The following is a 24,141-nucleotide window of genomic DNA, read 5'->3' as shown; positions in this document are numbered from 1 at the left end:
GAAAGATATTAAAAACAGCTCAATACAAATATGTTTAAAAGATAAAATTATCTAAAGAGTGCCTTATTTAGAATTGACAGATATGGTACTCACAAATGTGGAAAATATCCCATGTTCTGTATTATAGTAGGGATAAGGTACCCCCTGTTGTACATTAAAAGGATATTGCAAGTCACCAAGGAGTTCCCTGACCATATAGAGGAACAATCCCAAAGAAAAATATCTTTATACGGTTATGGAACTCTGAAGTGACTTGCAATATCCTTATCATGTACACCGGGGGGGGGGGTACTATTATCCCATATGATAGATAATCACACACCACCTTTACTACCAACTACTTAAAACCTTGGTACATAGCTCTTTCATTTGAAAGAGCAAGAATGTTTGCAAACATGAAGTATAAAAATAAAACCTCCATTGCCAAATAACCAAATTAAATACATCAAAAACCTGCTGGATATTTGTTGAAAACAGATATTTGAAACAGCTCAAAACCAATCTGTTTAAAAATAAAATCTATCTAAGGAGTACAAAAAATAAACATATTCTCTCAACTTGTCATTGTAAACTATTAAAATGCAGCAGAAGAAAGGAAAGCAACACGGTGTTTGTTGCTTTAAACAGCTGCATTAATTATGCTCAGTGGTCTGACCTGCCTTTCACCTTGGCTGCTGGCAGCAGGCATTTTGGAGCCAGAACTCGACTGTAATAACCTTATAATTGTCAATTTCTGATGTCTTTTGTTTATAGTAGGCATTTGGTGCATCACAAGCCCCCGATTATAAAGAAATAAGTGACTGCCATTCATACAGAGATTCCAGAATCCCATGTATTATAAGTGTATTACTCGGCTGCAGCCTCAGTAGGTCAGGCCCAAGCACGGGAACACACTGTATGGTGTAACCAGGCACTTTAGAAAACACTTTATTATATTAATATTATTATATCCACCATGTTTTGAAGGAGTATTCTGTCTGCCAAACTCTAATTAAGGTCCTAAAGTTGTTAAATGCAACTTTTAAGTGACTGAAGGCCCTTGAGGCCAACTTTACAGCAGAAAAGATATATAAAACCTTGAATGGAAAATGTGGAACAAGGAAAACCCTCATCTTTCTGGAACTGAAAGCTTTGAAACTAGAACCTTGTCAGCCTCTTTCACCATCCCAAAAGTGTAAGCAACCTGGATGGAGACAACATATAAGTTTCACTGGTAATATGTGTAATGTGTAAAGAAACCCACAAGTACAGGGCTGACAACAAAAAATAACTCTGGAAGGAGAAGAACAGCAGTAAAATAAATAAGTATTTGAAGATGAAATAACAAAAGTCAATTTTGAAATGTGGAAGTGTTTTTCTTTCTTAAATTGCTGGTGGTTGCCTAAACGGAAGGTTTAATGAAAGAGGTTCCAAAGATTGATATTCAGTGTCAAGAAATATCTTCCTCTCCTTTTTCACAAGTAGTTATTTTTGTATGGGCACTTGCCTAGATTTCCATGCTTTGAATGATAAGGAAGTTATTTCAGAGTTTTCAAGTTTGATATTTTAATCTACTTTATGAACATATTGTATTCATGTATTGAGGAGTTTTTAAACATTCCCAACCTACTGAGGGCTCAGCTTTTTCCTACTCTTCGAAGGATCTCATTGCCCTCCATGGCCATTGGCCACTTCCGGACCCCATCCGCAGACTGATCTTCTCACTAGGCCTTGCTCCTTCTTCCCTGACAGCACCCTATCCTCCGACACACGCCCCCCGTCACCTTGCCCCTCTCCCCTTGACCCCCTCCCCCGCTCTCCGGCATTATCTGTCTTCCTACTCAATACCAGGTCAGCGGTCAAGCACCACCACGAGCTGTCTGTCTTACTCGACTCAGAGAAACCTGACCTACTGCTTGTGACCGAAACCTGGTACTGTGACACTTCCCTCCCTGTTCTCCTGGCCACCCTACCCCCCTCCTATGTGGCCCTGCGAGCTGACCGGCCGGCAGGCAAGGCTGGCGGGGGGTCGCCCTAATCGCTCGGTCGGAGTTGAACTTTCAATCACTTCCCTTTTCCCCCATTCCCCCTGCCGACTTCCTGGTAGTCCGCTCTCTTTCATCTTCCCCCCCTATCACCTGTCTCTTAATGTACCGCCCCCCTCAGCCCTCGCCATCATTCCTGCCGGCATTTCAAGACCTACTAGCCAACTTGGTGGTCAACTACGCCTCGGTCTTGGTGCTAGGGGACTTCAATTACTGGCCCTCAGACTCACATGAGTGCTCAGCCTCAAAAGAATTCACAGATTGCCTTTTGTCCCTCAATTTCGTGTCACACATATCCGTCCCCACTCATTCCCATGGGCACACACTGGACCAGGTTTGGTCCCTCAACATCCCTGTGGCCTCGGTTGCTGTCTCGCCGTGCCCATGGTCTGATCATTCCCTCATCTCCTTTTCCATTCTCCGCAACCTGATGCCTAAAACTCCGCACGCCAAAAACACCTGGGCGCGGAACTGGAATAGACTGGATTATCCCTCCTTGACCTCCCTGCTCCGCAACTCCGCCCCTACTCTTGCTGGCTTACCATCTGCCTCTCAAGCCAAGGCCATCAACACCTGGCTGGCTGGAGGCTGCGACTCAGTGGCGCCCCTACGCCGTATTTCCATCCGCCGACCCAAGGACTCCAACAGATGGTTTAACGACCACCTAAAAGATCTTAAACTGAGCGCCCGACGGGCGGAGAGGCAATGGAGGAAAAATTACAGTCCCTTATCAAAAACTCACTGTTTATCAGCACTGGCCAAATACAAAACAGCAATCCTGGCTGCAAAAACCACCTACTTTTCGTCTAAAATAACTTCTGCAGAAAACAAACCCAGGGAAATCTTTGGCATAGTGAATGACCTGGCATTCTCAGACCGAACCTCGCCCCATATCCCTCCCTCCCAGCCCCTCTGCGACCAACTTAACACCTACTTCTTAGACAAAATAATTACCATCAAGTCCAACATCCCACCGCCCACTTCCGCTTTCGTCGATCCCTCCCCCCCTTCTGTTCAATGCCCTCTTACCTCCATTCCCCCCCTCACTCAGGATTCTTTCCTAGAGTTACTCCCAAAAGTGAAGTCGGGGTCTCCCGCGGATGTCTGCCCGGCACGAGTCCTGCAGCAAATTTACTCCAGCTGCCCTGACCCCCCCATTGCCTTCCTCAACAGCTCCCTGGCACAGGGCATAGTGCCCCCTGCGCTAAAGGCAGCTGCCATAGTGCCCATCCTGAAAAAACCTGGCGCTGATCCTTCCATCTCGGCCAACTACCGCCCCATCTCCCTGTTACCCTTTCTGGGCAAGGTGATGGAACGCCACGTCACCGCGGCACTTAGCGCCCATGTTGAGGCAAATGGGGGACTGGCATCCCGCCAAGCCGGGTTCCGTCCCAGGCACTCGACCGAATCAGTCGTGGTCTCAGTCTTAGACAACCTCAGAAAGGGCATGGACGAGAACAAACACCAGGCACTGGTCCTCCTTGATCTCTCCGCCGCCTTTGACACGGTGGACCATACCATCTTACTCACCCGTGTCAAGGCGGCCGGCATCGGGGGATCAGCTCTGGTCTGGCTCTCCTCCTTTCTGAGGGACCGCACTCAGGCGGTCCGGCTAGGCGACTTTACGGCCACTCCTCTCCCCGTCACCTGTGGTGTTCCCCAGGGATCTTCTCTCTCCCCCTTACTCTTCAATCTTTATATCTTTCCTCTCATCTTCGCACTCCAGCAGCTGGAGGTCACCGTCTATAACTACGCGGATGACCTCCAGCTCATCTTTGACCTGTCTCCTTCCCCTCTCTCTGTTTCTAATCTCCAGTCAACTATGACATTCATCAGGGACTGGATGAACCACAACCACCTTAAGCTGAACCCGGATAAAACCGAGCTGGTTCTCACTGGTGTTTCATCCAGCCCCTGGAACTCTCTCTTCTGGCCCCCCTCTCTTGGTCCCGCACCGACCCCCTCCACCACGGTCAAAACACTCGGTGTCAAAATAAATAACCAGCTCACCCTCCATTCACAAATTAGTTCCGTGGTATCCTCCTGCTTTCTCACTCTCCGCACTATCCGCACTGTCTCCCGTTTCTTTTCCCCCCAGGCACTTAAGATCATTATGTCCGCACTGGTGATATCGCGACTGGACTACGCAAACGCTCTTTATCATGGCATCCCCGCGTACAGCTTGCGTAGACTCCAGACTATTCAGAACCAGGCAGCCCGGCTGGTATACGGCCTCCCTCGTTATCACCATTCCACCCCCCTTCTCAGGGAGCTTCACTGGCTTCCTGTAAAAGAACGTTCCCTCTTTAAGATTGGCTGTATGGTCTTCCAGGCCCGACAGGGCACTGCCCCCGCTTTCATTTCTTCATTAATCAATCCTTACTTACCTGCAAGAGAACTTCGATCTTCCTCCAAGTCCCTCCTTCAGATCCCCCGCTTCACACGTAAAAAGTGGGGCGGGGCCAACTTCTCTACCCTGGCCCCAACTTATTGGAACTCACTCCCTGACCACCTCCGCTCTGCCACGCAGTATCTCCCCTTTCGTAGAGATCTGAAAACGTTCCTCTTCAGCCAGGCTTTCCCCACTTAAACCCTCTTATATCTCCTCTTATCTCTCTTTCTGGTCTTTTTCCCTCAGTTGCCGTACCCCCTAGCGCCAAGAAACCGCAAGGTGTACGCTGCGCTCTAGAAATATTTTAAATTAGAAATTAGAAATCCAACAAGAAAGAGAAAACTGTTGGAAGAAATTGTTATCAGAATTTCACCTTATTGGCAACACAGCCTTGTTAGACTCTTCCCACGGGCTAAGATTCTGCCATGCAATCTTCTTTGTCATTACCTGAAGGATCACATGGATCAGAGTTTTGCCTTGCCTTTCTTCCATTTAAATCTACCTGAAGGTTTTTCTTTTTTCTCTAAACTGACTTTATCTTGGTTAGACTTCTCAGAGACCAATATGCAAAGGATCACCATAGTAACACACTGAAACTGATAACTCTACAAAAACATGATGAGGGAAATAATAAGACAGAATATTCAAAGTAGAAAACAGATATATATGATAACAGGGCCAAAGAAATGCCATTCCCCAAAATGAGTCGGTACAAAAGGGGGTGGTGATGGACGGAGCATCAGAACCAATCAAACACTCACACCCAGTCAACAGATCTGGGTTTGATCCATCACAGTTCTTTAGCCCACTCTGCCACACCAGTTCAGACATGGCCATATGCAAATCAGTCTGACCCTGTGCCTCATGGGAACAGTCCAGCCCGAACTGCCAAGCCATGCCTTCCCTGGACCGGAAACAAGCTTCCTAGGACCGGTTTCTGGCATTTCAGCCGTCTTCAGCCAGGCTTGCTTGAATCCAGTGGCAAAGTGAGCAAGGGACTCACGTCTGAGCATACCCTGCCAACTTATGGCTAACAAAGCGGTACAAAAGGGGGTGGTGATGGACGGAGCATCAGAACCAATCAAACACTCACACCCAGTCAACAGATCTGGGTTTGATCCATCACAGTTCTTTAGCCCACTCTGCCACACCAGTTCAGACATGGCCATATGCAAATCAGTCTGACCCTGTGCCTCATGGGAACAGTCCAGCCCGAACTGCCAAGCCATGCCTTCCCTGGACCGGAAACAAGCTTCCTAGGACCGGTTTCTGGCATTTCAGCCGTCTTCAGCCAGGCTTGCTTGAATCCAGTGGCAAAGTGAGCAAGGGACTCACGTCTGAGCATACCCTGCCAACTTATGGCTAACAAAGAGGTACAAAAGGGGGTGGTGATGGACGGAGCATCAGAACCAATCAAACACTCACACCCAGTCAACAGATCTGGGTTTGATCCATCACAGTTCTTTAGCCCACTCTGCCACACCAGTTCAGACATGGCCATATGCAAATCAGTCTGACCCTGTGCCTCATGGGAACAGTCCAGCCCGAACTGCCAAGCCATGCCTTCCCTGGACCGGAAACAAGCTTCCTAGGACCGGTTTCTGGCATTTCAGCCGTCTTCAGCCAGGCTTGCTTGAATCCAGTGGCAAAGTGAGCAAGGGACTCACGTCTGAGCATACCCTGCCAACTTATGGCTAACAAAGCGGTACAAAAGGGGGTGGTGATGGACGGAGCATCAGAACCAATCAAACACTCACACCCAGTCAACAGATCTGGGTTTGATCCATCACAGTTCTTTAGCCCACTCTGCCACACCAGTTCAGACATGGCCATATGCAAATCAGTCTGACCCTGTGCCTCATGGGAACAGTCCAGCCCGAACTGCCAAGCCATGCCTTCCCTGGACCGGAAACAAGCTTCCTAGGACCGGTTTCTGGCATTTCAGCCGTCTTCAGCCAGGCTTGCTTGAATCCAGTGGCAAAGTGAGCAAGGGACTCACGTCTGAGCATACCCTGCCAACTTATGGCTAACAAAGCGGTACAAAAGGGGGTGGTGATGGACGGAGCATCAGAACCAATCAAACACTCACACCCAGTCAACAGATCTGGGTTTGATCCATCACAGTTCTTTAGCCCACTCTGCCACACCAGTTCAGACATGGCCATATGCAAATCAGTCTGACCCTGTGCCTCATGGGAACAGTCCAGCCCGAACTGCCAAGCCATACCTTCCCTGGACCGGAAACAAGCGTCCTAGGACCGGTTTCTGGCATTTCAGCCGTCTTCAGCCAGGCTTGCTTGAATCCAGTGGCAAAGTGAGCAAGGGACTCACGTCTGAGCATACCCTGCCAACTTATGGCTAACAAAGCGGTACAAAAGGGGGTGGTGATGGACGGAGCATCAGAACCAATCAAACACTCACACCCAGTCAACAGATCTGGGTTTGATCCATCACAGTTCTTTAGCCCACTCTGCCACACCAGTTCAGACATGGCCATATGCAAATCAGTCTGACCCTGTGCCTCATGGGAACAGTCCAGCCCGAACTGCCAAGCCATGCCTTCCCTGGACCGGAAACAAGCTTCCTAGGACCGGTTTCTGGAATTTCAGCCGTCTTCAGCCAGGCTTGCTTGAATCCAGTGGCAAAGTGAGCAAGGGACTCACGTCTGAGCATACCCTGCCAACTTATGGCTAACAAAGCGGTACAAAAGGGGGTGGTGATGGACGGAGCATCAGAACCAATCAAACACTCACACCCAGTCAACAGATCTGGGTTTGATCCATCACAGTTCTTTAGCCCACTCTGCCACACCAGTTCAGACATGGCCATATGCAGATCAGTCTGACCCTGTGCCTCATGGGAACAGTCCAGCCCGAACTGCCAAGCCATGCCTTCCCTGGACCGGAAACAAGCTTCCTAGGACCGGTTTCTGGCATTTCAGCCGTCTTCAGCCAGGCTTGCTTGAATCCAGTGGCAAAGTGAGCAAGGGACTCACGTCTGAGCATACCCTGCCAACTTATGGCTAACAAAGCGGTACAAAAGGGGGTGGTGATGGACGGAGCATCAGAATGAAGCATGCCAATCTTCAGAACTGTTTCTCGGCATTGACCTATTGTTTTGAGCCAAAGGTCTACTTTGAGTTTGTTGGCCCTATTCACAACATGCTTTGCTCACCGCCATTCAACTTAAATGCTCAACAAGTGCTCTCTGTAGACACAGACAGCAGAATCTTATTCAAAGATTCGGAATAAGTTGCTCTTATTGCCCACAAATGAAACATTTAAAAAATGTTTACATTGTTTGATGAAAGGTTGTTAGATCCAGCGGTTTTGGGCTGGATGGGATGCATCCTAGTCAGTCAGAATCCACTGTTCCAAATAAGATGAGTACAATACACTTGTCTGATAACCTATGCTCACCCTTTGGTAGCTTGCTACCGAGTAGTCAGGCTTATCCTCAGGGCTCGAGTGTAAAGTATTGGCACAACACCACCCGCACAACACACTGCGTGTGCCACAAAAAAGACTCCACACTGGATGTATAAAACAGTTACCTTTGTATTACACACACACAGTGAAATCAAAACGAGATACACATTGCATATACATCTTACAGTTATACACAATTGTCAAACTTCTTAATTGAAATCAAAACAAAACACACATTGTATATACACTTTACAGTTATATGCAATTGTTGAACATTCCCATTAGCAGAAAGGTCAAACTGTCACAGTTCTTTGACTACGCCTCGTGACCCAGATGGCCAATGATGCGTGTCTCCCCTGCTGGCACCCCATTAACTAGACAGTTAGAACCATCTAACATGGAAAGAAACAGTTACTTAATTTTGTCCATCCAGATTGGACCTCCAGGTGCCCGGCAGCAACTGAACAATAGAGAGATCGCTATCCCCCTGTAAATAAATTTATGGACCCAAGAAGCTAGTGACCTTCCAAGTCTGGAGAAATGTTTTCCCCTCATGCGTAGGTGTGACTTGCCTTAGCCCCCAACAGTCAGTTGAACATGCCCACAAGGCACACGAAACCCCTTGGGCCTCGTCACAGTGTTCTCCACAACAAAGCACCTTGAGGCAAGGGTCCAGGGAGAGGGAGACAACAATCTCGACAGAGGCCGATATGTCAGGCACTGTCGTACTCCCGATCTGGGGGCCGAAAACAGTCTCAGCTCCTGGCTCAGGTTCCCCAATACCCCTCAGACACCACACCCTTTTGAGTGCAAGCTAGCACAGGTCCCCTGGTTGCAAGCATGAGCCTCTTGGACTCTGCAAGCTTCCTCTGCACTCCTCGAACTTCTCATGTCCCGGCACCTCAGGTGGCTGCTGATCTTTATGTGCACACTCTTTTCTATGTGAGGATGGCTCTTGTCTCAACCACAATCATTTCCACCCATCTCTGACGCACCCAGTGCAGTTCTTATGATCTTATGAAGATGGTGAGATACTTTGTGTCCCTGGGATCTTGCATCCCATTTGGGAATCATGTCAGAGGCCTTAGGGTTAGAAAGGTGTTGTTTACAGAAACGGATGTCCCCCCCAGTGTCCTGTCAAATGAGAAATATTTTTGAAAGCACCACTTATCTTTTTAATGGACATGGACTGTTTTAGAATTTTTTGCCAGTTTATGAATGTGAATATGGGGACTGAGTTCTGCTGTCCTTTACAGACTTTAGACATACATTTTCAGGCAATAATGGGGATCCCAATTTGTGATCTATCTAAATATTATGAAGAATACAAAAAAGGAATGATTGAATAAATCCCTAACACTCGTAATTATTTGTGGCCATATCCCAGTCTACCATTGTTTTTCTCACCATGCCACCTCAGATTAGACCCAGACATATGCAAATCAGCCTTCGTCCTGCTCCAACAGGAAGAGGAGTGTTCATTCTCATTACAGAAAGAGCTAATGGGTGTTTGCTTTCAGCAAGATAATAATAATAATAATAATATTAAGAACAATAGCAATCATTTTGGAACTTACAATTTGTTGATTGGCATTCCCCAGATATTTTTCTTCTTTTTTCTGACCCCATTTCTATTGGCCCTAGAACTCTACACTCGTTACTCCTGCTAATCAGTGGTAAAGTCCTTGTGCTCTCTCTTAAGTGTGATAAAATTGCCATGTACCCAAATGACACTAGTATATGGTACTACATGTTCTCAGAATCTGTCAATTAAATGCTATTAGAGGGCCGCAGCACTCAATTAACCCTCTAAAGCATATCTCCAGGACTGCCAACACAGCCTGGGTGGGCAGTTTTGAACTGCCATTTAAATCTGGCTAAATAAACCTTTACCATAGCTAAACTTTCTTTTGCAATATTTATAAGTAGGGCTCCCAGTTTTATGGTGTTTATTTATTATATATCTCTACCTGCATTTATCCACATTTATTTGCTGCAAATTTTATCTGCATTTTTCTATATTTATTTAGGGGCATATTTCTGAGAGCCTGGCGTCATACTTGTACCAAGCAAAGTGGTACATGCATGACGCAAGGCTCGGAGTTAGATTTATGAAGTGACGCAATGCCACATTGCATAGCTTTAAATGGCCTCATATTTCTTCAGTATGACAACGCAGCGCAAATTGCTACGTCACCTTACTCTGCGCAAGGTAGGCATTCCATGAGCGTTGTGGTCGGAATTCCCATGCAACTCCCATGGGTTTTGAAGCATTCCTAAATTTACAAGAACTTGTAAACCTGGGAATGTGTCAAAATGTGAGGCCTCCCCAGGGCAGGTGTAACACAGAAGAATATCTTTATTTCTGCGCATTTTTTCCTCTTTCAATGGGTTCTGCATTCTGCAACAGAGAAAGAAGAAGGAAAACACCTCTATGGATTGTTTTTGAGCAGGAAGTTTCCCTTTCCTGCACAAAAACAATCCTGCAAACAACACAGGCACCCTTGCACCATGGTGCAAGGGTGCCTGCATTGGAGCTAGGCTGCCGAAACGGGGCCAGTGCAGGGGGAAAGGACAGGAATGCACCGTATTGGACAACTACGCAGCAGCGGTCCGTGCAGGTATCAGCTATGGGGTGGAGGGGTCCCATGGGGGAAAATTCCGAGGGATGATGCAGAGAGAAAATTAAATAAATAATTAGTTTTCCCTCTGCATCGTCCCTCGAAATCACCCCCAATGCGGCCCCACCGCTGTTACCTGCATGGACCGTGGCTGCAGGTATGATGCATTCATGCCCTTTCACTTCCACGTAGAGCAGTGCCCTACTTCAAAACTTCATAAATGAGGCCCTTAGTATGCAGTATAAAAATTAAACTGTAATGGCTATATATCCATATTTATTTAACCAATGAAACGCCCAATAGGTTTCAGCCATTTAAGTATCATGCAGTCTTCTGAAAACATTTGCATTGGCAAACATAGTAAAATAGCAGTAAATCGGCTGATATTAAAGCTTCAATATGTGTTTTGTTGTTTATGTAATTCCTCTGCCTGTCAATATGTACAGCTACTGGTCTAGCACTCATGATTGACAGCAGTGAGAATCATCCAAAATAAATGATTTTCTATCTATATTTTTCTGGAAAAATCTGCAAAAATGTGAATCTGGGGTCCTTACTTATAGGACACTCCTAACAGAGGCCCTAGATGCCAATAAGTCAGTGTGCATTGTATATAAAAATAGGACACATATATATTGTTTAACGTTATTTATTTTATTTTTATTTAAAAGCATGGGAACATGAGCCATGGGTTATCAGAGCACTGTCTGCAAACAATCCCCCCCCCCCGTTTCATGTCATTCATTATCGGGTATCACAAGAAAAACAGTTTCATGACATTCAAAATGAACGCAATATAACAAATCAGCCTATTAGCATAAGATAAACATTTCCCCAACATTCTTTCTATCGCCATACTAGTGCACTCTTGCATAGCTGGCTGACTCTCTCAGAGCAGGTACTCTGAGGGTACATAGAGCATAGTAGATAGAGTAAGACCCTGAAGACCTGGTTTGTTAATTAACCAACATACCGATGCATGGCTAGGCACACACACCTGCTCAGTGCCAGGATACCCATGCAGGTAATAGTGTACGTTAAAAATACACATAACATAAAATAGTCCCTCATGTTAGGAATCTGTCTTGCAGAATTGTTGTGACCTCTTTCTTGAAGATGAATGTCAATGGATTAGACAAGACCTCTGGTGGAAGGGAGTTCCATATTACTGAGGCAGAAATGGAGACGGTGCATGCGTAGGACTTCTTTTCTCTAATTGTGGGAGGTTCCAGCAGTGGAGAGATCACACCCCAAAGGGAGCGAAAGCCTCCTGAGATGTTGAGGATATTCGTTAGACACCTGGGTGCCACATGGTGCAGGGATTTGTGTGCCAGACAAGCTATCTTCAATTAGATGCTAACTTTTAGTCAATTCCATTGGAGAACCTTTAGAGAGGGTGTGATGTTGTCAACGCATTGTGTTAATCTTATTAATTACACTGCAGCATTTAGGGTTGCCTCTAGTACTGTTGTGCTCGTTTTTGGCATTGCCTGTTGAGGTTGCACTCCCATAATCTAATCTAGATACTATCAGGGATTGAACCATGAATTTGGAGAGTTGTGATGGTGCAAAAGGTTTAACCTTCTTTAGGAAGTTGAGCTGGTTAAATGCACCGTGTGTGGATGAACCGATGTGTGCTTGCATGTTAAGGGATTTATCAAGTATTACCCCATGAGAATTTGTAGATTCTGTGTTGGTAAATTTACAATTGCGGGCGTCCAGTGGATTAGCCATTCTTGTATTGGGAGGGACAATGGGGAGGGGGAAAGAGTAGCAATTCTGTTTTAACAGAATTCAATTTGGCGTGGTTACATGACAGCTCACATTGAGTTTTCACCAGAATGCCTTTGAGTTGGTGATGTTTTCTTATAGTGTAATGGGAAGTTTAGGTGTGTGTTGTCTGCGTGCATCTGGTATGTAAGGTTCGCCTGTGTGAGCATCTCCGTCAGCGGTTCCATCTGTATATTGAAAAATGGAGTGGTATATGGTGGATCTTGCGGTACTCCCAGTCTCACCGGAGGCAGTGTGCTCCCATCGCCCAATTGTCTAGTGATTTACCGCACCACCTGCAACAACTCTGATGAAAAACTACGGCTAATACTAAATTAAACACAAACATTGTAATGCATTTACCGTAATGCTAAGGGGAGAACTGTGCTGTGATGTGAGGCAGTGTTCACCCATCCCTCTTTTGTTTATTTAAAAAGACTCTCTTGACCAAGCGAGCTGACAAACCTTTGGAAATGCATCTGTGCCCCAGTGAGAGGTACTGAGACCTGAGATGACAGTGGCAGCATTCTCAGCAACCCCTGATGTAATTTGTTTTTTTGATGTCTACTGATGAAGGGTAAAATCCTGAAACAGGTGTCTAGAGATTTACAGCACTATCTGTACTAATACTCAAGTAAACCCAAACATTGTACTGTATTTACCATAATACGATGGTTATGAAATGGGCCATGATGTTAACTGTGTTGTGATGTCAGGCAATGTGCTCCCATATCCCTTTTGGTCTTAACTTTTAAGTTGGACCCGGTCTAGCACAACCAGATAACCGCGTTTTGCACTTTTTGGAGCTACTTTTATTTCAAACTTCAAAAATTCATATCCCTGGTACCACTCTCTGGATGTTTGGTATTTTGGTGTCAGTTTATATATTAAAATGTATTCTATTTTTCTAATATGGTTTGGGATTTTTCTTCCATTGTGTTTTCACTCAATTACTCTTAGAGTACTGCATAAATATTTACATATTGCCTCTAAGTTAAACCTGACTGTTTTATGCCATGCTGCCCGTTCGTTAAGTACTGGCTTATTTAGTGACTTTAGTGGTTCACCCGGGGAAGGACTGTGAATATTACTTGAGGTGGGTTCTAAGCCCCAGCTATTATTATTACAATTTCTTACAACTAATAATAATTTGTTTCATAAAGCACTTTAAACTACATTTCTCCCAGTTCCAATCATTCTGTGCAAGCAAACTATTTGGATCTTTTGAATCTTTTGGACCCGTTTTATGATCTGTGGTCTTAAGGTGGAAAATCTAAAAATGCCATATTGAAATATTTTCAATGTCAAGATATGCTTAAAAATTTGAATATAAATAAAATCGATTTATGTGAAATTTTTGTAGTTTTAAACAAAGTAATGAAACAATATGCATGGAATTGGGATTTGATTATATGCTATGAGACTATGGAAAAGTTATTTGATCATTGGGGTGAGGAAATTAGTGATGGAAAAGTGGCAGCAAAATAGGTTGATTTTACACCTCTCTACCCCTTGTAAAATTTAAGATAGAAAACCTACTTTAACACAAAGGCACACCACCATGTGCATGGTACTAATTTGCTTACTTGGGCCGGAATGACACATATATCTAGGACTGACTAATGATATTGCTGTACAAATTACAAAATTATAGATGCAATGAACATACATTTGACTTGTTAATTCAAATTGCAATTTTCCATATAGGTACTAATCAAAGTATAGGGATATCTAATGCTTCAGGTACTTTAAAACACTTGATTTAATTATCTGCGTTGAAACCTTTTTTCCATGAGAAAAATTGCAAATCTGAATGGGAATCCTTGAAATCCAATAATTTGCCATGTTATGAACGCAGGGAGATATGTTCACCCAATCTAAATGTAAATATTAAAAAGCATAATTTGTTTTTTCACACTATAACACTAATCATTAGTGGGTGGTTGTCTGTTGAGGGTCAGAATTCTGAGTTGCATGGTATTGACACCATCCAGAAACTATCAGGTACTTTAAATACCTTACCCTTCATTAAAAGCCAACAGGTCAAACCTGTTGGAATTTAACAGGGGAAAGCAGTACGGCATTTACCATAAAATGAAGAGTTATGTGCAGTAAACAACATAATTCACGTTACTCCCGCAAAACTCAGAATAGGTGCTATATTTTGCACCCAATAAATTCTAAACCACAGGATGTCAGGTTTTGTCAGGTGTGATAAATAGCGCTAATTCCCCAGGCACACTAATAATCAGAGCTATATACAAATCTTTTAATAAATTTGTTAAATTTGTTAGTCAGTTTTGTAATGGAATGCATTTTTTAAAATTGTTTTCAAGCATTTTTAATAAATGTCTTTATTGTTGTGCCAAATCATTTTTGTGCCAAATCATTTTTGTCCCAGTGCGCTTACAGAGACGGCGCTACTCCCAAGTGCCTGGGAGATCTTGTATCTTTCTTTTAAGAACTAAGAGACGCTGGCACTTCCTTCCCTGCAAAGTTCTGTCACACTCTCATGGTTCGGAAAAGGGTCCCATGATGCCTGACCCAAACATGGCCGCCAGTGGTGACTTTCTTTTTTTCCCCTTCCTGATCTTTTTCCTTGCATAACCCCTACCAGGACTATGCCTGACCTCAAGAAGATGTCTGTAATTCTCTTGGACCATGCCTCCCCCCTTCCCCCCAGGCACTAATCTGACTATCCCTGAGTTCACATTATCTCTATCTCAACTGCGGAGTCCGAGCACCATGTCCGACGCCCGGTGGTGCTGCTCTGTTCAGCTATAGAGGAGATTGGCCTTGGTTCACCCCCTGACCGTCACCTACCCAGCTGGACCTTGGGCACAGTTTTTCTCTGTCTCCCTGCCTCATACATGCCCCCTCCTCATCATATTTCTGCAATTTAACTTTTTCCTAATATCCTTTCTGTCTATCCTTCTGACCGATGACCGTTGGAGCTATTTTGCAAGCTATAGGGGAGACTGGCTGTCGATTACCTCCTCGTGCCGTCACCTACCTACTCAGTTTCTGGGCTCACTTTCCCCCTTGACTCTCATTCCTTCTTCCCCGTCCTCTCCCCTCTCACTCCCCCTCACCCCCTTCCCCCCCACTTGTCTCTCCTTCTCTCCCTTAAGGTGTCACATATATGTGATGTATTGTGCAATTGTTTTGTTTGTTGTAACATTGTTGACCTTATCTAAAGCGCTCTGATACCTTCGGGTCTAGCCAGCACTATATAAAACTGTCTAAATAAATAAATAAATAAAATAGCTATAGCTAAAATTTAGTTCAAACCTGACACTGACATGCACTTTGCTGCCAATTCAAATTTCAGTGAAACTCACTTGGGGGATATTTATTTAGGCTTTCCTGTTTTAGGAAATAGCCCTCACCAGTGTAAACATATAAACACAGAAAAAACACCTGCACAACCACAAACTAAATGTCATTGAATGAAAGGAAAAGGAGAGCGAAAGAGTCATTTTTAAATCTTCCTGAACTCTGTTATATAAGGTAGCAGCAAGAAAGACTGAGCTAACATTATTCTGCTTGAGTTTTGTTGTTTAGGGATGCCACTAAAATACTGTTTCTTCTTCCTTTTGCTTTTTCTCAGTTTTGTGGTCTTTGGTTTAAAGATGCAGGGTTTAGAAGCATGTTTTTGGTCTTATTTAATTATTTTATGAACTATAAAGAATCAGGAAATATCATAATCACGTTTGGTATTTTGGCTATGTTTAATTCTTTCACTGATAGGTAAAATGGCTGGTTTCATAAGAATCTTTCCCAATATGTACCATCACATTTCCCCACAGACAGATAATGGGTGAAACCTTTTGATACATCAGCCCCCTTTTCTATCAAGTCAGTATTGATAGTACGTGAACTGCCAAACATTCCAGGCTTTAAGCATTCAATGCAAGGTGTATATGTGAAAAGAGTGCAGTAACCAAGCATCTGGTATAGTGGTGAAAACGTGACAATTGACTTTTGGAAAACATGGAATGCAATGTCAAGTCAAGTCAAGAATAACTTTATTCAGTTCAAAGAATTGACCATAAAAGTATAACGTACATAGAAAGAAAATGAATAAAATTTGCATATTAACTTTGTTCAATACATCATATGACTCAAACACTACATAGTGAGCTTTTTTCCTATTTTAGAAGATTTAAGGTTAACATTAAATTTACATTTCATACCTTTTCCTTATTAAAAATGCAATTCTAAGAAAATGTAATACTGTCCTGGTATCAGGGAATCCATCCCCCTTGAATCCATTGTAAATAGGGGGCAGTTTATTACCTCCCAAAAGCTCCTATAGTCTTTTAGCACGCTCGCTCTCTCTAAGTCCGCCTAGGCCAGCTTTCTCAGTTCATTCTTCCGCTAAACCACTGCGCTCTTGTAAGCCTGTCTTGCACTCTTGATTAATGATTTATCACTGGGGCTTATATGTAGTGCCTTTTTTAAAACCTTTTGGGCCCTTGTGCACTCTGTGTTGAACCATTTAGGCCAACGGTGCTCCCTTGATACTATTGGGATGGTCAGGTTTTGGGACACATTCCTACAGATTCCCTCAAATCCCTATATAACCATTTCGTGGTGGGGGGGAGGGGAGAGTCATGGTCTAAGCATTTCAGTATGGAGCTTAAGTTTGTTTTAACAATGCACTCCTCAAATTTGGAAGGATTAATCTTGTTCCATTTCATTCTCACTCCCTTATTTCGATTATACTGGAGGGGGCGACCATCACCTTTCTCCTCTTGGGGCAGTTATGTATAAGGAGGCAGTGAGGGGATTATGATCGCTAGTGTTGTTGAAATATTTCTCATTTTGTGCTTTGTGCGGCATCAAAGAAAAAGTCATTCCAACTGTGTCATTTAACCAGTGGTTCTCAGTCCTTGAGGCCGTGAATGCTATATTATTCATGGGGTAATGGACCTAATGTACACTGTACGTACACTCTCTACATACCCTGCACTATCAGTACAGAAAGCAAGTAATAATAAAAGCAAAACGTTCCATAAACACTGGAAAAACAATGTTTCTGTTTTAATGGTGCACAAATGTGTAACCACTGATAACCACAGCTTTTTTCAGGTATTGAGAACACTGAAAAAACCTCAGCAGAATTTACCAAAAATAGAAACTGAAATCCGGAAAACCTAGATATATACAATAAAAGTTTGGAGCGTGGTATTACTCCAAAATTGGTAACGCCGTGCTCCGACATATTTTAAATGCAGGGATACACCATATTTACAAAAATACGGTGCACCCCTGTGTTTTCCATACTGCTGGCACTAAAATACTGTCTAGCTCCGGTGCAGGCACCCTTGTGCCATGTTGCAAGAGTGCCTATGCTGCAGGGGCGATTGTTTATGTGCATAAAGGGACACCTTCCTGCACAAAAACAATCTGTAAAGGTGATTTACAAGAGCAAAAATGCCGTGAAATTAAGAATTTCTCCTTGTATAACCATCTTAAGACCAGAAATGCCCACTGCAACACCCATTGCCTGCCCCTTTGCCGCATTGGACTGCAGCAGTACGGGGCATATTTACAAGGTGATGCACCCTTGTAAATATGGGGTAGAGAGTAACGCTCCGGTGACGTGAGAGGCTTGCAAATATGCCCCTTGATTTATTACTGGGTAAAAAAATCACTCTGCTCTATTTACAAGTTCTTTATCAAATTGTAACCCAGAAGGTAAAAGTGGAGAGAGAGCACAGTCCTTTCTATTTGTACTAACTTTACATCAATATTCCTTCAATACTCCCATTTTAGGTATTTTGAAGCCAATTTACGAAGACATGTAAGCATACGTAATAGAGTACTCTTGTTGTACTGCGTCCCATATTCATAAAACATTTTGAGAATACGCCCCCCAAGTTAAATAGGTGTCATAAAAAGTCCCTGTCTACCTGTGAACGATAGCTAGATTCTCCTAATTTGCTGAGATATCTTGATATCTTAGTTCATGTATAATTACTTACAAACTTTGGTGTGATAAAGATTTTAATCATTGTTATCTTACCTTTTCTTATGATGGTGGGTGAGGTCAAACTGGGAAAACCCTTGAAACTGAAGCTTGTGAACATGAAGCATCAGAGACACTCAATCCCTCTGCCATACGCCTGTAATTAAAGTAAATGGAAGCATTAGAAGACATTGCTGTCAGAGTGAAGAATAAAATGTGATCACAGAGAAATGGAATTATTTATTTACTTGTAGAGCACATGCACTCCGAGAAGAATACCTTGAAAGTACTCAGCATTTAACCAAAGCCATGCCTTTAAAGATTTTCCAAAACATCAACTGATTAGTCTGAGGATGGAAGCCCCAGAGGGGGGCTCTCTGGACACCAAAATCATGACCTGTGGTCAAAACCTTTATTTTTTATTTTTCCTATCCAACCTAATTTATTTTGAGTTTGTAAACATTTTTTTGTTTTTTTTAATTTTTAATTCTTTTTATTAGGTTATGGTGCAAGGTCAAAACCTTACGACTGAGGTGTACTAAATGCAAACAATGGCCTGAAGAGATTTTTCCCAGTTGGTAAATACTTTTGGGATTTACTGGCCAGGAAATGTGGTTCTCTGACATTGGGGTGTATTTACCACATAAAGAGTTTTCAATTTGATGCTTGGTGTACAGGTAGTCATTGGAGTTGGGCGAGCACTATAGGCATCTGGATGTATCAGCATTCGAGAGTGTCTACTCTGCCAGATTTATTTTGTTGGTTCTAGAAGCAGGACACTGGCTCTACCTGCTTTACCAGACAGTAATCTGTATAAGGCAGAAGAGGAATAATAATCCTCAAGATCTAAACTGAAAGTGGAGGGAGTGTGGCCAACTGCTGATGGAGTGAGCTGTGGTTTGAGAGGTCCTTATTCTGCCTCTAATGCTTGCCCCTGTGGGCATCTGAACCCCCGTCCTGCCGCCTACATTGCTGGGGAACCCCCCTCGCTACTGGGGGCACAAGTTTATCCCATTGAAGAGCATCAGCTGAGGCCTCTTCGATTGAGCTGTACCTGCACACACAAAATGGTGGCTTTCCCTGGCAGCCCTGAAAGGAGCTGCCACCGGCAGTGGATGAAGGCGCATTGCCGGATGAAGCAGAGACCTGGCAGGTAACCATGTCTTGGACGCCAGCAGTTGCACACGCTCTGAGGGGCCCTGCTGACTGATGAGGAGCCTTGCCACAGCGGTGTGACTCCAGAGTGCCAGCCGTGGATGAGTGGCTTGCTGAAATTAGTGCCCGGCACCAGCATTGGCGATTGGGGGTGCCGGGAGGCCCCTTTGGCATTTGTACACTATCACTGGAGGCCACATGGGCTGGCTCACTGCCCACCTAGCACCCAGAATGGGCGATGCCACGCCCAAGATAGCAGCCCCCCACCATCATCAATTTTCAGTTGCACTAGCGGCCAGGAATGCTAGAGACTGCTGACATCCCGCCCGAGACAAACATTTGATGAGGAACTCTCCTGCCTGCCAGGCGGGCTTCGCTGGGCAGGTGGGCCTCTGAGCAGCTCCTCTGACTCCAGCGGGGCTCGAACTCTGACTCCAGCTGCTGAAAACCCTGACAGAGTTCCACAGAGGCATTCAATTACTCTGGGATCCCTCGTGCTGCTGTGCTGAAGGTGAGGAATGCCCTGAAAAGGCTCCAGGTTATAATTGAGTGTTGCCGGCCAATTGGATGGTGGATACAGGCTCCTTCCCATATCATTAGGAGCTTGAACTTCTTCAAAGGCCCTCGTTGGTACCACCCTCTGGTTTCTACACTGAGGGGCCCCTGTTGCTCATGGCCCTTACTATGAGGAGGGAGCCTCCCATTGAGACCTGTGAAGTGATGTACGTGACCTTTCAATGCACTCATTAGTCAAGGGATCGGCTGTTCTCTGCCCTGTGGCCCTGCAGCCTACCCCAGCCTCTTGTGGGACAGGGCCAGGAGATGTGCAGGCATTGCTGATATATATACTACCTGACCCTCCTTTGCAGCAGGGGACTAAAATTGGTGTTGATTGACTCCTCCCTTCTCTCTCCCGCCTGGACCGTGGAAATGCCACAACCTGACCATTGGAAAGAGGCCCAGGGCCAAGGACCTGAAAAATCTACCCTACCCGGTTAAGAATCAAGCACACACTCTGATTCAGTGGCAGCATCTCAGGACAAGTTGGATTCTATTATTATGACCATTAAAGACTCCAAGGACACTCTAGAGCACAATATAGACACAGTGGTAGTGGACCTTAGCCTCTTAAGGGCTGATCACCTTAAACTGGGGCATTGCATAGCCACTATGGAACTTACATTGCAAGAACTGGTCTCCATGACCGCAGCACTGATAATTCAACTGGGAGAGGTGGTTGACTGAGTCAGGATTCTTGAGGCCTGTGCAGAGGATTCTGAGGGTCCGAGCCCACAGGATTAACATCCGGGTGGTGGGTATGTCTGAAAAGTCAAACGGCACAAATATAGTGGCCTTCCCCAAGGCGTGGCTGTAGGAGATGGTGCCATCGGAGGGCTTGTCTCCCTTCATCACACTGGAGTGAGCCCACAGGGTGCCAGCCCAGCCCCTCTCTCCCTGATGGGCTACCTAGGCCTATCATTGCATGCCTTCTCCACTTCCAGGACAGAGACCATATTCTCAAATGTGCCAGAGGCCTTGGAAACCTCCAGGTGGATAACAGTTGGATAATGCTTTTACCGGATTTTACACTAGCAGTCCAGAAACAGGGGGCCTCTTTCCTGGAGGCCATATGCAAGCTCTGAGAACTGAGTGACAACTGCCCAGGGGACAGAGTTCTTCCTGGAATAGGGTGAAGTGGGGGACTGACTTGACTTGAGTCCGGAATCTCGGGGCGTGACAGGCGCCCTCAGAATCGACCCTGAATTAGTAGGGGATGGAGCAGGCCCCCTCATCAGACCAGGTCTGTAAGGATCACCAGAACTCTGTTGAGGTGGCAGTAAAGATTGCTACTTCTACCACCAGACAACATTCTCCTAAGGAGGCTGCGGTGTTCAGTGACCCTAACACAGGTATGGAGTCGGATTCTACCCTACACACTGACGCAAACTGCGGAAGTACTGATTTAACACATTGGGCATGTGATGTTATCCTTTCTACTGTGCTCTTTGTATGCTTGGACCATTTCTCTTTACTCTCCCTTTTGCCTGCAGGTAGGATATCTTACTATTTCCTTGCAGCGGGCCGAGTGGTTCTCTCCTTTCATCTGGGAGCCCTCGGGGTCCCTTTGTTTGTTATTTGGTATGTGGCCATGGGTTGGGGCTGCTCATCGGGGGTCCCTTTACCTTTCTAGGGGGCTGTGTCTCATGTACATCACCCCCTTGCTTAGATTGTGGGTATATTGTTGATTCACAGAGTTATTTAGTCATAGTAGATTCTAAGTTTGATAGGGGGGGTTTTGCCTTACTGTCCTGGGGAGGGAGCATTGGTTTTTTTATTGTTTTTTGGGATTAACTGGGGTTCTGCGGCGGCCTGCTCTTTCTCCTCCCCCCATATAGGCATGGCTCTGTGCCCCTCATTGGATGTGTTCACACTCTGTGGATTGGGTATGGGCTCTGAAACATTTTGATGGGGGATAGCGCACACACTTATACATTTCTCACCCAGAATGTCATAGTCTTCACAGCATGGTTAAACGATATAGGATAATGGAATTCTTTAAATGCAGGGGTGTCCATATGGCTTTCCTGCAGGAGACTCAATTGAATGCTAGCGAGGGGGCGGCACTGTGTAAGAAGTGGTGTGGACACAAACTGTATACTACCTATTCGGTCTTTGCCAAGGGAACTTTAAAATGGATGAAACCCGGAGTCCCCTTTCAGCCTAGTAGTGACATGATTGACGTAGAGGGATGATACTCTGTTCCGATGGGCCGGTTGGATAGGAAAGATATCACCTTTGCTAATATTTACGCCCCTAACGCTGATCAATCCTTGTTCTTGGATAAATTGTCCCTAGTGCTGGCGCCTCTGCTGCCTCAGGCACCTATTGTCGGAGATAATTTAATTGTGTAGCCAACATTGATCCAGACCACTCCCTCCCCCTGTCTCCGCAACTACCCAACTGTTTGCCTGGCTCAGAAATGTAGGACTTGACAGGGCCACTGGGGTTTGATTAATGGTTGACACCAACCCCACCCCTAGATCGAGATTATTCCTTCCAATCAGCCATGCATGAACTACATGTATAGCTTAACACCTTTTCATGTTCCCCTGACAATCTGGGGCCATTTTGTCAATTGAATATTTAGCCTGCATTATCTCCTATCATAATCCCTTATTGCTGTCTCAGTTAGTGCCTGAGAGCGGAGAACCTGGAAGGCCCCATGTTCCAGGAAACTGTTCGGGAAAGTATTCAGCATTATTTTAATGAAAATGCCTGCTCAGCTTCCTCTTCACTTTTGGAGTGGGAAGCCTTTAAAGTTGTGATTGAGGGTACTGCTCATCAGAATCTGCAGGGGTCCAGAGAACTATGTTGCGAGACATTGTCACCCACAAGCTCACCCACCAAGACTTAGAGTGCGGGAAAGGCCGTACCTGCAGCAGGAGTTGCTAGACACGAAGGACAGGGTAGTAGAACATGTGGATCATCCCCTCTTTTTTATCATAAAGCTTATATGTTTAGGGCAAACTCAGAGGGGGACAGGTTGGGACCTCAGTTGGCTTGGTTGGCTAACCCCTCGTGCAGAGAATCCCCAATTATAGAATTATTAGCTCCGGATGGCGCCCGTCACTTCACTCAGGGAGAAATCAATTTCTCCTTTGCAGACTATTATTCACGTCTGAAGGCAGCCCAGGAACCACATAGGACTTTCATTTATGGTGAGTGGCTGACTGATTGCCACCTAGTGAGATGACCAGAGAAGTCACTGATAATCTAGGGGAGAATATTTCAGGAGAGAAGATCTGTGTTGAGGTTCGCACATGGCCTGTGGGATGGTCTTAATATTCTTGTCCCAAGCTTGGTTACATTATACGAAAATGCATTGACCACCAAGGCTCTGCCTCCCACTTTGCGTGAGGCAATTATAGTCCCCTTGCTCAAATCAGGTAAACCTGCCTCGGATATGACTGCCTACCGGCCCCTGTCAATGTTAAATGCTGAATACAAAATCCGCAGCATTTTACTGGCACACCACTTATGTTATGTTATGTTAAATAAACTTGTAAAGCGCATTTACACCAAACGGTTTCATGGCGCTGGAGTCCGGGGGGTACTGCTGCTTGAGAGGTTTAGTCATATGCCTGGTGGAAGAGCCAGGTCTTTAAAAGTTTCCTAAACGGAGCAAAGGAGGCCAGCAATCTAATATCCAGAGGGAGAGAATTTCAGAATTGGGGGGTCAAGACCGCAAATCTTAGTCCCTCATGTTTCTTGCGTTTAAAGGATGGGGTGACCAGAAGATTCAGATGAGAAGGCCTGAGATTACGAGAAGAGACGTAACGCTGAGGATATAAATGCGGGCCTGCTGCCATAAAGAGCTTTGAAGGTGATACACCTGCAACGTTGGGCTACTGGGAGCCAGTGTAATCTTTCCATTAGTGGAGTAACATGGAGTCATTTGGGATGTTGGTAGATTAGTCTGTCCGTCTGGTTTTGCACCAGCTGCAAAAGTTTTATTTGATTTGCCAAGATACCAACATAGAGTGAGTTGGCATAATCAATGTGGGAGATGACTAAGGCCAGAACAACTTGGGTCAGGCCTTCTGTGGTAAGGAATCTACTGATCTTCCTGATCCTTCGAAACTGGAAGAAACAGGAGACCACTGTCCCAATCTGGACTTTCATCGTCAGATCACTGACGATGATAATGTCCAGACTTTTGATTGAGCATGCAGGCAGTGGAGGATTTCCCAATTCGGTTGGCCAGAAGTTGGAGTTC

General features: G+C 45.0%; 1 protein-coding gene across 4 annotated transcripts in view; it reads right to left on the bottom strand.

Annotated features, from left to right (window-relative positions):
• WSCD2 (WSC domain sialate O sulfotransferase 2) overlaps positions 1–24,141 on the bottom strand; it is a 1,045,855-nt gene that overhangs the window by 784,060 nt on the left and 237,654 nt on the right. For all 4 annotated transcript variants that reach the window (XM_085633353.1, XM_085633355.1, XM_085633356.1 and 1 more), the window contains exon 2: positions 18,267–18,366. The gene's annotated coding sequence lies outside the window, so the exon portion shown is untranslated. The remainder of the gene's footprint in view (positions 1–18,266; positions 18,367–24,141) is intronic.

Source organism: Triturus cristatus, chromosome 11 (assembly GCF_964204655.1).
Source record: "Triturus cristatus chromosome 11, aTriCri1.1, whole genome shotgun sequence".
NCBI lineage: Eukaryota > Metazoa > Chordata > Amphibia > Caudata > Salamandridae > Triturus > Triturus cristatus.
This window is presented reverse-complemented; position numbering and strand designations above follow the sequence as displayed.